This window comes from Macrobrachium rosenbergii, chromosome 8 (genome assembly GCF_040412425.1).
Source record: "Macrobrachium rosenbergii isolate ZJJX-2024 chromosome 8, ASM4041242v1, whole genome shotgun sequence".
In the NCBI taxonomy this organism is placed as follows: domain Eukaryota; kingdom Metazoa; phylum Arthropoda; class Malacostraca; order Decapoda; family Palaemonidae; genus Macrobrachium; species Macrobrachium rosenbergii.
Window position 1 is genome coordinate 10,462,885 of NC_089748.1, and position 16,839 is coordinate 10,479,723.

General features: G+C 34.9%; 1 protein-coding gene across 1 annotated transcript in view; it reads left to right on the plus strand.

Moving 5' to 3' along the window:
* LOC136840600 (NBAS subunit of NRZ tethering complex-like) overlaps positions 1 to 16,839 on the plus strand; it is a 791,298-nt gene that overhangs the window by 519,507 nt on the left and 254,952 nt on the right. The gene's annotated exons all lie outside the window — the stretch shown is intronic.

A 16,839-nucleotide genomic window follows, 5' to 3' on the forward strand; every position in this document is an offset into this window, starting at 1 on the left:
GAGTGGCAGCCCTGAATTTATTTTCGGGAACCATGCAGTCATCATTGGCATCACTAGCGACGATGAGGACGGGGATGATGACTTTTTCCTCGAGAGTAACGATGAAGACATTTTGTAAATAAATTTTGTATAGTGTACATCTAAAACATATTTATGAAGACTCAATGATTATAACAACATGTTCCTCATTTAGACTGATTCCAATATATTTTCCCTTCCATAAGTTAAGTATACCTTAGTTTTACCAGACCACTGAGCTGATTAACAGCTTTAGGGCTGGCCCGAAGGATTAGACTTATTTTTACGTGGCTAAGAACCATTGGTTAAAAACGGGGAAAACACTTATTGTGGAATCCGAACCACATTATAGCGAGAAATGAATTTCTATCACCAGAAATAAATTCTCTAACTCTTCATCAGACCGCGGAATTGAACCGCCCATCAATATAGTTTTAACAAAGGGCTTTTCCTTCCATACATATCAATATAAATCGTGTTACATTTGACTGTAAATAATAGCTTGCCCTCAAAATACCTCCTCTTCTTCTTCTTTTAAGCTTTTTTCCCATTTTTGTATGGGGGTAAGGACTTTTGATTTGGCTTTGGGGTAGACCTGTAGTCTGCCCCCGTGCCTGAAATCTTGACTCTACCATTACGCCCCTTTCTTTATTTGCGGGTAGGGCGAGAGTTAGGTTGAGATGTTTGTTATGTTTTTAGGTGAGCGCTTTGTTTTGTGTATGATATAAATTTGCTTTTAAGCAAAATCCGTTGAAAGAAAGATAGCAATGGGTTGATCAGTTAACTGAAATACAACAGTGGCGTTGACCATTAAAATTGACCCTCTAACAATTGAGTAGGGAAACGCTGTTTGGATATAAATAAAAAAAAAAAGGCAATAGGTTCATTAACTGAAATACAACAATTTGAATTACACCTCTAACAATTGAGGTAAATGAGTTACTTTTCATTTGAATTCTACTTCTAGTGACCGCTTGACTTGCTGCAAATAGAAGGCTATAATGTCGAAATCTGAGGTAAAACAAAACGATTGTCTTTTTGTATTCCCGCCCTGAATAGATGTAGATCTAACAAATGAACTATAGACTGGTTCATTATGTGGATGAATTACATGCATTGAACTATTTGTCGAGTAGAAACAATGCGAGTATCAAGAAAATGGAAGAATCCCAAGCTAACAACTGAGTCCCAACAACTGCTGTGGAAGCTGTGTTGAAACCTCACATAATAATAATAATAATAAAATTATTGAGAATCCTCGCCATCATTGATATCACTGAAACCTAGGATGGGTACTAATATTAGTTAGTGAATATGTCATCGGCTGGTGGGCAGAGGCACAGTGAAGAGACGTTTTCAATATGTAAACTCTCTTCACTGTAGGTGTAGCCTCATGACGTCACACGTTAACGTCACTGTTGTGTTCAAAACCCTTACCTGCGATTTTGATGGCTCTAGGACAGGAAACACACTTTTACTCTGATAAGTACCAGAACTATCGAACTGGGTACTAAAAATACTTGCAAAAACTTAGGAAGGGTTATAAAATATACACTTGCCAATTTTCAACCTCATCCGATGCTTTGACAAAAAAGTAGTGCCGAAAAACCGTGTTTCATCGGCTCTGAGTCCCTTTATTAGGTTACAACCTATTTTATTACTTTTGAGGAGGAATTTGCAACGCCCAGGACTCCCACTTGAAAGAAGGGGCTCGGTCCCGATGTGAGTCAGGCATATATATATATATATATATATATATATATATATATATATATATATATATATATATATATATATATATATATATATATATATATATATATATATATATATATTCATTTATTTCATTTATTGTATCAGTGTATGTATGTGTGAAGTGGCATTCATATATTAAAATTTGTATCTTGTCGCCTGCATAGAATCATTAATAAATTTTTTATTACTGAACACCATGCGTCCTTTTTATCCTTATAAGTTACTTGTGAGTAGATTTAGGCATTATTGCAACCAGCCCTTTTCAGTTGCATTCATCAACAGTGGTGGACTTAAAAATTCAGACTGTATCTTGTACCAGCTCGTTCTAACCAGCAATTAGACTGTTCTTTTTTTTTATTAATAAGTTATTTTTAGTTTTTAGCTGATTAACACCATGATTCCTTTTTATGGCTAAGAATAAGTTACTGAGCAACGGGACCTACAGCTTATTTGGAATCCGAACCACATTATAGCGAGAAATGAATTTCTATCACCAGAAATAAAGCCCTTTATCAGCCGACCGGGGAATTGCCGGCCCATCAACAGTCCGCAGTACCGACTCATCCAACGAAGAGCTTTTTTTTTTTCAGACTGTTATGAATTATTGTTTTTCTCGCAGTGGACAAAGGTTGCCTTTACAGTCTTTGGTGTACTGAGAATTTCTACTCTGCTAAAAAGTAGCAGACCGAAAACATTTAGTATAATGGAATTTTTTTTTATGCTTGGAAAAATTAAGTATAATGAATTATTTTGTTTTCTAGCAGACCGAAAACAAAGGTTGGAATTCATTTTTTGAATAGAAAAAGTCTTTGCAGTGAAAACATTTGAAGTATTTCTGGAATTCATTTTGTTGAATGCTAAAAAGTAGCAGACCGAAAACATTTGAAGTATAATGGAATTCATTTTGTTGAATAGAAAAAGCTAAAAAGTAGCAGACCGAAAACATTTGAAGTATAATGGAATTCATTTTGTTGAATAGAAAAAGGAGTTTACATTCGTAAACTAACTGTATTCCTTGGCTATTATTATTTCTGTGTAATATCGTTCAGTTTTTAGATGATAGGTGTGCTTATAAAACTATTATTATTCATGATTACGAATTAGCGGGAAGATTTATTATGCCATTATTGTTTTATATTTTCTCAGGTAAGTTTTCGAGGTGTGTCATGGGCACTGGAGATGTAACTTTGTTCTGCATATTTCTGTGCTGTTCACATAATCCACATCCATATATATATATATATATATATATATATATATATATATATATATATATATATATATATATATATATATATATATATATATATATATATATATATATATATATATATATATATGTATATAATATATATATATATATGTATCTATATATATATATATATATATATATATATATATATATATATATATATATATATATATATATATATTATACATATGATATATATATATATATATAAAGATACATATATATTACAGAGTTTTACACACACATATATATATATATATATATATATATATATATATATATATATATATATATATATATTGAGAGAGAGACAGACAGAGATTGTAAAGACCAAATTCTAACTCCTTCAGGGGAAAGGATGGCATGAAATTAAACTCACATAGCAACTTGGGGTTAGAGTGTTTGTACAATGAGAAGCTAATGAGGAGAAAAAATCTGCAGCAAAAGTCACACCGGTTAACAGTAACACTTGAACTCTTCGCGCTTGTTTTCCTCTTGACTAATTGCTACTTTCAACGTGTTGTCAGCCGAGAATAATTGTTGTTTTTTATTTACCAAGACAGTTCCGCTCTCTCTCTCTCTCTCTCTCTCTCTCTCTCTCTCTCTCTCTCTCTCTCTCTCTCTCTCTCTCAGGTTATGAGTTTATGATTGCAACAGAGCCATAACCCTAAAAGTTAACCGACTAAGTAAAATTTGTAGATAATAACGGTAAGAAAGCCCAATTGTATGTCAGGAGAATTATATATAAGTAGTAAAGTTGTGGCGTACGCAGTGTTCTGTTGGTGGCAAGGAGCGCGCATTCCTAGGTATACAGTAGGTACATAAAAAAGAGAGAAAAATTGATGGAGGGAGAGGGATACCGGGTTTTTCGTCTACATTCTATTATTAGTGCATTAGCAAATTTAAGCTGAGCTTGTTTTAGGTTTTCATGCATTTAATGTATTTATGAAAGGTACATTTTCTCTCGCTGGTTTTTGCAAAAGTCTGTGATGTTGCGTTACTCAGCAAATTTATTAATTATGTACACAAAGTGAGCGAAGGATTGATTAAATAAAGCCAATCTTGGCGTTTTCGCTTCGATTCATGAGCCAGTGAGATGGCGTGTTATTTTTCAAATAAATTATTTGATCATTTTAAAATGAATTTTCTGAGACCTATCTGTATTTTCATTCCTTCTTGGACAGGAAGGTTAGTCGTTAGGGCTAGAAGTACATTTTGAATGCCCCGGAACATTATAATATTATAAATCAGACTAGATACATTTCAGTCAGTATTGATTAAATTCCACCAAGACAGTGATGACGTTTATTGTTTTTCTCATTATTATTATTATTATTATTATTATTATTATTATTATTATTATTATTATTATTATTATTATTATTATTATTATTATTATTATTGGCAAAAGGCCTTGCGTAAAAGATATTTCTGTAAATAGTGCAGTACGAAAGGCATTCTTTTATGTTTTCATATTTTTTTCTTTTAAGGGTGAACAGATCATGAATGATACACATGATATATAAACGAACACACACACCCAATAGTTCATCAAATCACATGAACATAGTTAAGAAATGAGTCTTCATCCATCGGCCACATCATGTATGCAATTTCTGTAACACTTTTTTTTTTTTTAAACAAGTGGATAGATAGTGCATCCATCAAGTAGGTAGTGGATAAATATACAATTTAATAGCCTTTTTTATTTAAATATGCGATTGGTTAGCCTCTTTCATGTGATTTTGTAGTATATATGAGGCTGTCAGTCGAGAAACATGCCAAGCGCCATCCTGGGTCAAAGTATTTTTTAGTGTAATTTATTATATTTTAAAAATGGCACTTGGCATGTTTCTCGACTGAAAAGCTCATATGTAAGCATTAGTTTATGTGTTGTGTGTGCCTCGTGGCCGCTTTTTCAAATTTGATGAGATGCACTGGCTGAAAAGGAGAAGCAGTTAGTCACAGATATAAACAAACTTTTTCACCAGATCTTCATGACCATTAAGACGGACAGAATGTTCTCTGGCGCAGTAGAGTTGGCTAACTGTCATGGACAGTTTTTATTACTACTGTTATTCATAATGAGTGTACGTTTGTATGGAACAGACAAAAGTTCATGAACTTTCATGACAAACTTGCGCAATGTGCCATATTTAGAAAGGGGGAAAGAAACAAAAGGAGTAGAATTAATAATAAAAACTAAATACAAGTGTGTAAATATAAATATTTAATAAAATGATTTAAAGTGATTTTATGCATTTAATGAATAAGGAATGGAAGTGATCAAGCGTGTACCCCTAGGCAAAGGAATTCAAACCCAAGGTTGTGGTGAGACCATTATATAGACGCACAACGGAAGGTTTGAGAGCATTGGTTTTAGGGTACGCGACTTGGCAATAAAGCAACCTATCTGACACTTAAGATGATCCACAGTCGCAGGTACCCAAACAGCAGCACGGATACCCCGAATCAGTGAAGCAACTGAAACGTGTTCTTATTAATCGTTTCATCCAGGCAAACTAAATGTGAATGTAGGAAATAAGGCTTTGTGCTCCCAGAGTATATTTCCCAATCGAAAGAATGCGAGTTATGAGATGGCATCACGTAAGCCGCGTATACCATCATTTCTCTTATTATAATTGCTCAGAATACTCATCGAGAAGAAGGTGAATGCTCTAAGAAAGATTGGTTGAACGAGCCTTACTTGCATCCGCAATATGTTACAAAGGAAGAAGGAAGAGATTTGCTGTGCCATTAAACTATTACGTAAAGGAAAGGAGGATAATGACTGTGATGACGATGATGGACTCTCAACATAAAGGTATGCAGAGGAAGAAGAAGCTGGTGGTGTGCCTACGCAACAGTGCCCGGATGTTGCTGATCATGTTTTGCTGATCCTTGTTACTTTCATGGAGGGCGGCGATTAAGTGGACTGGCAGAGGTGCTTGCCTGTACTTGTTAGTTTTTTCTTTTTGTGGATATTTCTGCTTGTTCGTTGTTTGTGTAGCAGCGGTCTTTTGCGATGTTTGTTGCCTAATGAACTATCAGTGATTCATGTACAGACTTCATGAGGAAACAGGGCATCGTTTTTTTATGTAAAACACAAAACGTAATTTTTATCATCATTGATTTGTTCTAAATATCATTATCATCAGCCGTGAATTATCTTCATCACCACTAACATTGTCAGTGGAATGTTGAAGTCTCACTACTAGTAATAAAAAACAATCGAGAGAGAGAGAGAGAGAGAGAGAGAGAGAGAGAGAGAGAGAGAGAGAGAGAGAGAGAAACTTCTTGTGCGGTTTCAGCTGAGTCTGCACGAGATTCTTCTTAAATTGATGCTTCCGGTGAGCTCATGTGCGATCCCTTTCCTGCGATATATCATAGGAAGGCATTTTGACACCTGTGTAATTACTTGTAATTTCGTGGAAGAGGGAGGCAATTGAAGTGTCTCAGCTCGATGTTTACAGGATCTTTTGCAAGAGAAGATGAACACAGAGGCACATTAACCCTTATGATAGTTATCACATATCGGTTATTGATGTTGCGAGCTCTTGCAGAATTGGTTTAATCAATCAAGGTGTTCTTTGCAATAATGGTTCAATTTTGGGAACTGAAATTTATCCAGTCTTTGGAAATACTTGATTGACGGTAGGCAAGCCAATCTAATTGCTTCAAATTGTATTGCCATCAAGAGCTCGGTTTACAAGATCTAGTAATGAAAACGTATGTAAAATGATACTGATGAACATTAGAAGCAGATAAGGATTTGAGGTTCCCTTCCATACATGATCATGTTCTCCATAAGTGGAACAGAGAAATAGATAGATAATAGATAAACAGAGAAATTATAGATTTATCTAAAACTAAATTAATTAGCATGAGATGCGAATGGTGAATAAACACGTACTGCTAAGTCCATTATATAGACTACTATTTAATTGCTGGTGAGGTTACATCAAATCTGCATAGTTCTTTCCATTTAAGAGGCTGATTTATACATTATTTTTACAGCCTAGGAAGTGGATTTTTTCTTTATTAGCACTAGCTGAAGTACTTTGTAATTTCTTTGAGCTGTTGAGATGAATTTGCTCAAATTTGTAAATTCTGATTTTGTTCTGGGGATTATTCGGCCCTAGTGAATATAGTTTTAAAATTCTCTACTTGAGAGGTGCCTTCGAGTAGATTTGAGCAAATTGAAGATTATTTGAAGTTTATGAGACTTGTGAGTGGCCAAATACCAGAGTATTATGTTTTTTTTTTTTTTCTTTGAAAATCATTTCTGAACAAAACTAAATTGCCACAGATCTTGAGAGTTTGTCCAGGCTGTTAAGTAAACCTTGTGCATTTATCTAAAAGAATTGATTTCCAAGTCCTGTATATTTTCTATTTTTTCATATTTGTGAAGTAATTGATACTTTCACGTAACTGTCCAAGGCTACTGAGAAAAATCTGTATAGTCAGAAGGTGTTATATAAACTTAACTTAGCTAATTTTCAAAATCTTTGTGAATTATGGGGTAGTTTTACATGCTTTTTGTTGTTTGAAGAATTTCTCAAACGTTTTTGTTTTTCATATAATTGAATGACTGGATACTGGCCGTAGATTTTATAGTTGTCTGATCTTCGTATGATCATGACCTCAAATTTGGCATATTAGACATCATGCTGTGATTACATGGGTGTGTAACCGTTCATTGTCAGGTTTCTAGGCAATTCCACCCACCCGCCCTCTCACCCACCCACCCACCACGTCTGGTCAATGGCTCGCCGTGCTCTGCTCAAGGTGAACTCGGGCGAGTTGGAACTCTTCGGTAACGAAGGTCATGCAGCTTTCTGAATTTTGTGGATTTGTTCTGTGACTCTGCTGTATTGTGTACTGGTTGGGCAGGTTGACAGTTGGTGTTCAAGCGTTTTCCAGATTTCTTACGCACTTGGTTTTAGAATTTGTGTATTTTCTTTCATCCATTTCAGCATATATAAGCTAACATTCTGCAACTAACTGCACGGGTGTGTTTCTACTTGTGACTTTGTTCATGGGTTTATTCCATCGCGTTCGCCTGTAATCTCCTTTCCTTTCCTCAGTCTTGCTACTCAACGTTTCCCCTAACACCCTCTCATCACTCCCCTCCCCCCCATCGCAGGCCCTCACCCTCTGTCCCCTCTGTGGGTCCGGAAATCCAACTGACAAGGTAACTGACCATGAACCGTTGTTCCGAGTAACACACTGACCGCGTGCCGGCAGCCAATATATTGCTCCTCTTTGTTTCGATTCGATTCAAAATTGGCGTGAATTTCTTATTCCTTTTTAGGGAACGTTGGTATTTGAAACAAATGTTGTAATATGTTATTTTTCTTTATTACATTTCTTACTAAGAGCTCTGGGTCGAGGAAGAATGGCTTATTTCCTTCATCGACAAAGTTTGTTGGTTGGGGAAGGGGGTGGGCGGGGACGTCAGTGAGTGTAATGAAACGTTAATGTCGTTACACTTCTAACAGGTTGAAGTGATTTCATTCAGACTTGGTGCAAAGGTAGACCATCATGCATAGATGTGCATGATTTGATATCTCCCGTCAGTCTGTAACAGTAAGCAATTTATTTTGAATTTATTTTTTTCGGGAGGGCGCGGGATAAAACTTTGCTAAAAGAGGAGTTTATCGTTCCTTAACCATAGATACTTCATATCTGACATGTATATTCTGCTAATGAAGCCCCGTCAAATTACATCTAGGTTAGTGACCTGATCTCGACCATGAACTTTATATTAAAAACAAATACCCAGCGGGAATTGATGCTTCACAAACCACCTCATCAAGAAAATGTTGGAGTTGTTGCCTACCTTCACAAGAACCTTACTGGTATTTCCTTCGACAGTTACCTGTCGAACTGCTCGTATAGGAAAGTTGGGGGATCTGTATTGCTTTTAGCAATACTCGCAGGATACTTGTTCTAAAGAAACAAAAGCTTCTCTTGCTCAGGATACTCGGAAGTACGTAAAGCAGTCAAAATTATCAAAACAAATCACCAAGACGGAATCAGGAGTCCGGACTTTTATTTTTTTTTTTTGTAAGAAAGTGGCCACTTCATTCCCTCTACCTTGCTTTGGTTTTCTCAGTTCCTGTAACCATTTTTCTCATGGGAAGAGTATCTCTCTCCCTGTCTTGTTGAGTGTGATTCAGTCCTAGAGGATTGATGCTTTTAATCATCTTTGATAAATAACGATGGAGGTGATGACTTAATGAGGTATTGAGGATGATAGTGATCATTTAGCATCGTCTCGTATGATGCAAATTTCAGTTTGAAGTTTTTATCGTAGTGCCAAAATAATTCATAGCTCTTGAATGTTTGAATGTTAATGGTGGTGTCATCTAGTGGTCCATGACCCACGATAACTAAGCTTACAGGAATTGGACCAGAGATGGTCGGTGTCCATTGTGAGAAGGAGTTGAAGAAAGGAAATGACTTGGGTCTGTTTACACACGATCAAATACAGAATAAATGAGTGTGTGTACTCCACACTATGATTATCTTTTGCAGTACAAATTGTAATAATATTTGAGCGAAATTTAATAAGTTAAATGTTCGAAGACGGGAGGCAGTTGTTACTGAAATATAGGCTGCTGTTTATTTCATTTGTGTGTTTATATGGATATCCTTTACTGGTGCGCGCGCGCACACACAGTGAGTAATATATATATATATATATATATATATATATATATATATATATATATATATATATATATATATATATATATATATATATATATATATTATATATATATATATTAATGTATATGTATACAAATTATATATATATGAAATTTTTATCACCGTGATTTATATACAATCATGAAGCTACAAATGTCGCTTAATATCAAATTCACGCTGCCGGGGAATATCCCCGATGGGGAATTATCACGAAGGGGAATTTATAAGTGATAATTGGATTGGTACTGAGATAGCTCAGTAGGTAGAACGTCGACTGGAGTCGCTGGATAAGTATCTGTCGCGAGATCGAGACTCGGCAGTACCAATCCAATTATCACTTATAAATTCTCCCTTCGGTGATAATTCCCCATCGGGGAATATTTGAGGCAGCGTGAATTTGATATATAAGCGACATTTGGATATATATATGATTATATATATATATATATATATATATATATATATATATACATACATATATATATATACATACATACATACATACTGAGACAAAGTATTAAATTGTAATTACTTAGAATATTCTTCCCGTTCTAATAGAAAAGCAAAGCTGTATTGTGAATTATGAGACTTTTGAAATGTTGCCGTTGACAAATGAACTTTGCGCGATATTTGTGTGTATGTGTGTATTTTAATGGTTTCGTGATGGTACACTATACGTCAGTATTGAAGCTTTTGGCATCGCCGACAGGAGTAGTTGCAGGTGGTACCTCATATTCCTGCCTCGGGAACATGCAGTTATCCGCGGATTTTTTTTTTTTTTTTTTTTTTTTTTTTTAGTAGTTGTGGCCGTTGTCTTGTCTGTCGTGGAACCTTGTGGGAGGATTGCTATTCAGCGTAATATGTAAAACGTTCATTTTCGCGTTCCTGACTTACTCTCATGCACGTTCACACACTTGCAAAGATGAAAGTTAGTGATTCCATATGCATTTGCGCACCTGTCGAGAAGGGGGTAGAATAGAAGTAGGGGAGGGTTGCAAAGTGGAAATGATAAAATCTTCCCGTCCACTGAGGCGAAACGCTGTGCCTGTGGAGGGATCATAACAAACCTGTATTTTTAGTTAGTTCAGGGTTGGGCCCTAGTTCTGAAATGACAGTTATTGTGCTGCATGGGAAAGAAGTTTAACTTAGAGAGAGAGAGACCTTGGCACGGTCTTGGATTGTCACTGCTCTTCACGGCTGTGTCAGGTGACACATGACGAACGGAGTTCATGCAGAATGGGCATCCACACAATCGATCATAACCGAATGACATTCAGTCCCTCTCCTCTCTTCTGACATTTATTTGTGGAACACCAGGCAGCTTTTAGTTGTGACGTCACCTGTGTTCGGTAACGTGACATTTTATATTTTGTTGCTGTTTTCATTCATCTCTCTTTCTTAGAAGAATTTTGTTTCGTGATTGAGTCATTTTATCGAAATTGGGTCACTTTCATTGATTAATGTAGCCTTGTTTTTCGTAGAATTAATTTTTTGCTGTTTTTTTTAATATACGCACGTAATAGAATACGTTCATGAGATTCAAATGAAACTTTACACACTGTTACTCACGGAACTGTCTGTTTCAACTCGTTTGGAGACCTATATTTGATTATTGGCTTCCGGATAACTGGATGTAATCGTGTGCTTGTTGTAGCCCGGGCAGTCTGGATAATACGAAGTTGAATGGTCTGCAATACTACTGTTCCGTGTGCATAAATTTGAGGTCACTACCAGGTTTAATGCTACGGTATGTACAGCATACTACACACACACACATATATATATGTATATTTATATATATGTGTGTGTGTAGGAATGAAGCGTGATTTGTTAAAAGTATGGGTATGTAATATTTTTCGACATAAATTATAAGGCAACAGTATTATAAGTGGCAATGTGACCAGTCAGGCGACTTGTTTATTCGTTGAAGCTGTATGATAACTTTATGAAATATGTGAAGTCGATTTTTATGTGGTACTTATGTTATTGTAGGACTATATTATTTTTATTTGTTTTATATATATATATATATATATATATATATATATATATATATATATATATATATATATATATATATATATATATATATATATATATATATATATATATATATATATATATATACACACAGTATATATACATATAATTTATATTATTCTAAGGGTTGTATAACTTATATATCCAAACAAAATTCCAGTATACATGATTACAATAATGTTCTCTTTAGATTTTTTACCATCTGCCATCTATTGACTAATTGTCAAGGCTTAACAAAAGCTTCTCTTTAACCTCATGGCACTCTTCTACTCTTAACACTCGCCTTGTCCACTGTACGGTACTTGTAACACCGTGTAACGGACTCTCTCTCTCTCTCTCTCTCTCTCTCTCTCTCTCTCTCTCTCTCTCTCTCTCTATATGCGTATATGCGTTTGTTTGTCCAGCTTCATAAAGTGCAGAGATAATCTTCGAGTAGGGTAACAATGCTGGTTTAAGTATGTTGGTGATTTATGTTTCCAGCAGAGTATACTACAGGATCCTGATAATGATACTGATTGGGTGACTTTATTGCATTTACTCACGTAAATATGGGAATGGTACCTTAAGACAAGAGCACCATTTCCTCTCTTTCCCTCTTAATCCTTTGTTTGCATTCCCACCCCCTGACCAGAGTAACGGGATCGGTAATAAAATAATTGTTGATAAATTGGGAGAATTTTAGCGTGGTTTACCGTTTTATGTTTATTGGTCTGGCTTAGAGAATTAAGTACATCCAAAAAGTAGGAGCAAATCGAGAACTGAAGAGGTGATTTTGACTTTTAAAAATACAATGATCAAATGTGCATTCATTTCAAGAAGAAAAAAAGGTTTGCTGTTAGTCACTGTGTGAGTGAACGCTTGATTATTTTGATAATGTATCCTCCCATCTTTATATGATCAAAACCTACAAATATTGTCTTGGAAAGAGATTAAGTCATTCAGTTGTGGTTTATTTGATCTCAAAGAAATTAGACCTGATAATAACTGAAAATGGTTGCTGGAAGTGACACAGGCTTCTTATCATTTAAGTGAAGATTTTCTTCCTGTGGTCAGTATGAGAACATGAAGCCATGAACGAGTGTGCCAAGTACGTTCCGAAGAAAATCAGCCGAAAATGTTTTGTTAATGGCCAGCTTTCTGCATCATGACTTGCACTTACTGAATTAAATGGTTGGATATACAGTATGTAGTCGGGGGGTAGCGCCATAAAAAGAAAATGGGATGTTGAAAATAGGTATAAAAAATGATCTTGTGATTGGCGCCGAGACGGAAATCATACCGTAGATGATTATCTGGAGCCACAGGTAATTAGTAAATGAGAAACAAAAAGGTTAAGCTCTCACTCATTTTGCGAAAAAATCTGGGAAAAAATTTTCCAATCAAAACGTCAGATGAAATTAAAAGTACAGTTTGTTAAAGGCCTTAATTTTGATTTGGTATAAAATTGCGGAGCTCTGGCATTATATCTCTCTGGTGGTCCGTTGCACGAAATTTAGACCGAAAGGCTTCAAGAATGTCAGAGTAGAGGGAAAAAGTCTCGTCTTTGTTGTGATGGTAAACGTCAAGGGGAAGAAACATGACGAAAGATTGTAAATTATCGCGTAAATATTTATATATATATATATATATATATATATATATATATATATATATATATATATATATATATATATATATATATATATATATATATATATATATATATATATATATATATATATATATGAGAAAGATGAGAGAGAGAGAGAGAGAAATTGTCTGTTATGGAATACGTCGATGGAAGGAGCGAGAAGAGTCGGGGCGTCAAATGAGGAGAGAAAGATCAGGGTCGTGGAATGAGAACGGTTTTTGCATGTTCTCCCGAAACATGAATGACAAAGTTAGGTTCCTTGTCTTTGTTAGTTTGCCTTGTGTCAATGTGGGTCGCGCTCTTGCCGGACCTCCAAATTACAGGTACTGCTGCTGCTTCCGCGGTTTTCTTCGGGTTTAGTATGATCGTTTGTTAGTGCTGCTTTTGCTACAGCGTCCAGCTACTCTATTAGAAAGCCTGAATTGCACGGCTGACAAAAGTAATCGTCCAGACTAATCCATTGTTATTTTTGGTGGTGGAATGGTGATAGCGCGATTTTTTTTTAGTGTTTTACATTCTGAAGAGAATTTATAAGAAAAATGAAAACGACGCTGCTAAACTTTCAAGAAAATTTCTAGTTGAAGTAGATGTGTGATTGAAGAAGTCATAATTTATAAGACTGTTGCTCTGATGATAGTAATAGTAAATAGTTCTAATAGGCAGAATTAGTTTACTTTTAATGATTTTATTTTCATAGAATTTCTCATTAAAAATGTCCCATACTGAAAAGGTTATATATATTTTTGCCAATTCCTCCCCTTTTTTGCCTTGATCTGAGCTGGACTTGGGCATTTAGCAGCAGCAAGTTTTCCTTGTATATTAAAGGGGACATTTCTTTGATGGAAAACTGGATATTATTTTACTCATCCAGTTAGTTTCCGTAAGGGAGGATTGTTTTCGTCTCTCAAATCAATTATACTGAAATGAGATTAAAATGCAGATTTCTCATTTGCAACCTTTCTCTTTGTTATTCCTTCTTCATTTTCATAAATAGCGAATCGTGAATCAGTCAGGTTATTTCTAGTATATTCAAATGATTACAGTTAAAGAAGGCTTTAAAGTAAACGACGATGAGAATGTGGCGACGATGAAAATAAGCCAAGCGTATAATGATTATTTTGGCCGTCAGACGCGAGATGACGCGGGAAATGTAAACTACTTCGTGGTCTTCATTATAACGACAAGGCTCGTTATCATGACGGCCATCGGCGATCGATCAAGGTGACGTATGGGTTTCGGTACCTTGAATGTGCACTTTACAAGAAGAGGTGGCCCTCCATTAACCAGTTTCATCCTCTCCTCTCCCCTGTGCTCTCTCTTGTTATGGGGAGATTGTTGGGTGTCATTATCTCTCTTTATTTATATAATGATGCAGTGATCCTTGACAGTGTAGTTTGAAAGGTAGATTTAACATCTCGCTTGGTTGCGGCCTGTGTCGCCTGTGTGCAAGAGGGTGAATAATGTCATCCAGTTTTGTAGTCTGAGGATGATGGAAGAGGGAAGGGAAATGATGGACCTCAAAATAAACAAATGATAGATCAGCTTCAAAATAAACAATTTAAATATATCAGCTTCTATTTGTGTGTGATCAGACACCTTAATTTATATGTGTGTGTGTGTGTGTGTGTGTGTAGTTTATAAATTATCAAATATTATATATATATATATATATATATATATATATATATATATATATATATATATATATATATATATATATATATATATAGTATATATAATATATATATATATATATATATATATATATATATATATATATATATATATACATATATATGTGTGTGTGTGTATGTAAAGTATATAATTCAAATGTGAAGCCACAAATAGCCCATCAGTATCGAATTCACTGTGCCGTGGAAACCGCTTACATCCGAAAGGAATTGTATGATAAGTTGAGTGCACCTATCGAGACCGTAACTTGAACCATGCATCAGTGGTTAGTACAATGGAGGACATTTGGATGCTGTCTCCTAGGATCAATCCTAAAAGGGGTGGGTTCGGAATACCTACCAAGTGAAGTTATTCGCAATTTAAATTGTAGTCAACATTAATGGGCTATTTGTGGCCTAATGTATAAAAACTCTTGTGTAAAATTAGTGAAAAACAGTCGTGTATCTCGCATACATAGATGTATGTCTGTCTGTCTGTATGTGTGTATATATATATATATATATATATATATATATATATATATATATATATATATATATATATATATATATTTATATATACATACATACATATATATATTAAATATAATATATATATATATGTATGTATGTATATGTAATATATATATACATATATGTATGCATATATATACAGTATATATATTATATATATAATATATATATATATATATACATATATATATATATATATATATATATATATATATATATATATATATATATATCAGCATATTCCACCTAGAAGCAACAAGAAAGATAAAAGACAGAATGAAGAATTGCCTAAAAGTTTTATCCTCCAAAGAAACAATTGAGAAGGTGATTTGTTAGGTACTGAGTGCCTGGGACAAATGAAAATGAAGAGGTTCTTGTGAAAATGTGTTTGGAAAAGGGCTTGATTGTTGGAAGAACATGGATTATAATGAGAATGTTCCTAAGAATACTTGATTAAGGAAAAGAAAATGACGATGAAAAGAGCTTTTTACATTTTGTGTTAGTGCGGGATAGATGAAGAGCGAGTAGACAAGAAGAGGAGCGGCTGGATTATATCTGATCTTCATGAATTGGTTGAAGAAAACGTTAGGGTACATAGAGCTTTAAGTTAGGGTGGAAGTGGTGAAAGTGTATATGGAAATTTAATTGTAAGAATAGCATACAAGAAGTAAATGGATGAAAATTTGGTGAGGGCTTAAAGATTCAGAGGTGGGAGAAATATATGAGAAGTATGCAGTATTCAAGAGAAAATCATTATTGAGTGTCTGGTTGTAGAAGTTAGATAGAGGGTATACAAGTGGCATGCGGATGGTTGAGGAAATAAATTTATTTAAAAAGTTAGGGAAATTGTTGGAATAGAACAGAATAGAATATAGGATGCAGGCCAAAGGCCAAGCGCTGTATCCTATGAGGTCAATCAGCGCTGCAAAGGAAATTGACAGTAAAGTAAAAGGTTTGAAAGGTGTAACAAGATGAAAACCTCGCAGTTGCACTATGGATCAGTTATTAGGAGAGAGTGGAAAGGAAGAGGGAAAAAAAGCAATATGAACGAAGGTACAGTAAAGTAAGTGAAAGAGGTTGCACTTAGTGACCGAAGGGACACTACAAAGAACCTTAAGTGATACCTACAGTGCACTGCATGAGGTGCACTGACGGCACTATCCCCTTACTGGTGAAATTGTTTGAAGTGCAATGCATGACAAAAGAGACCATAGAGTGGTATACAA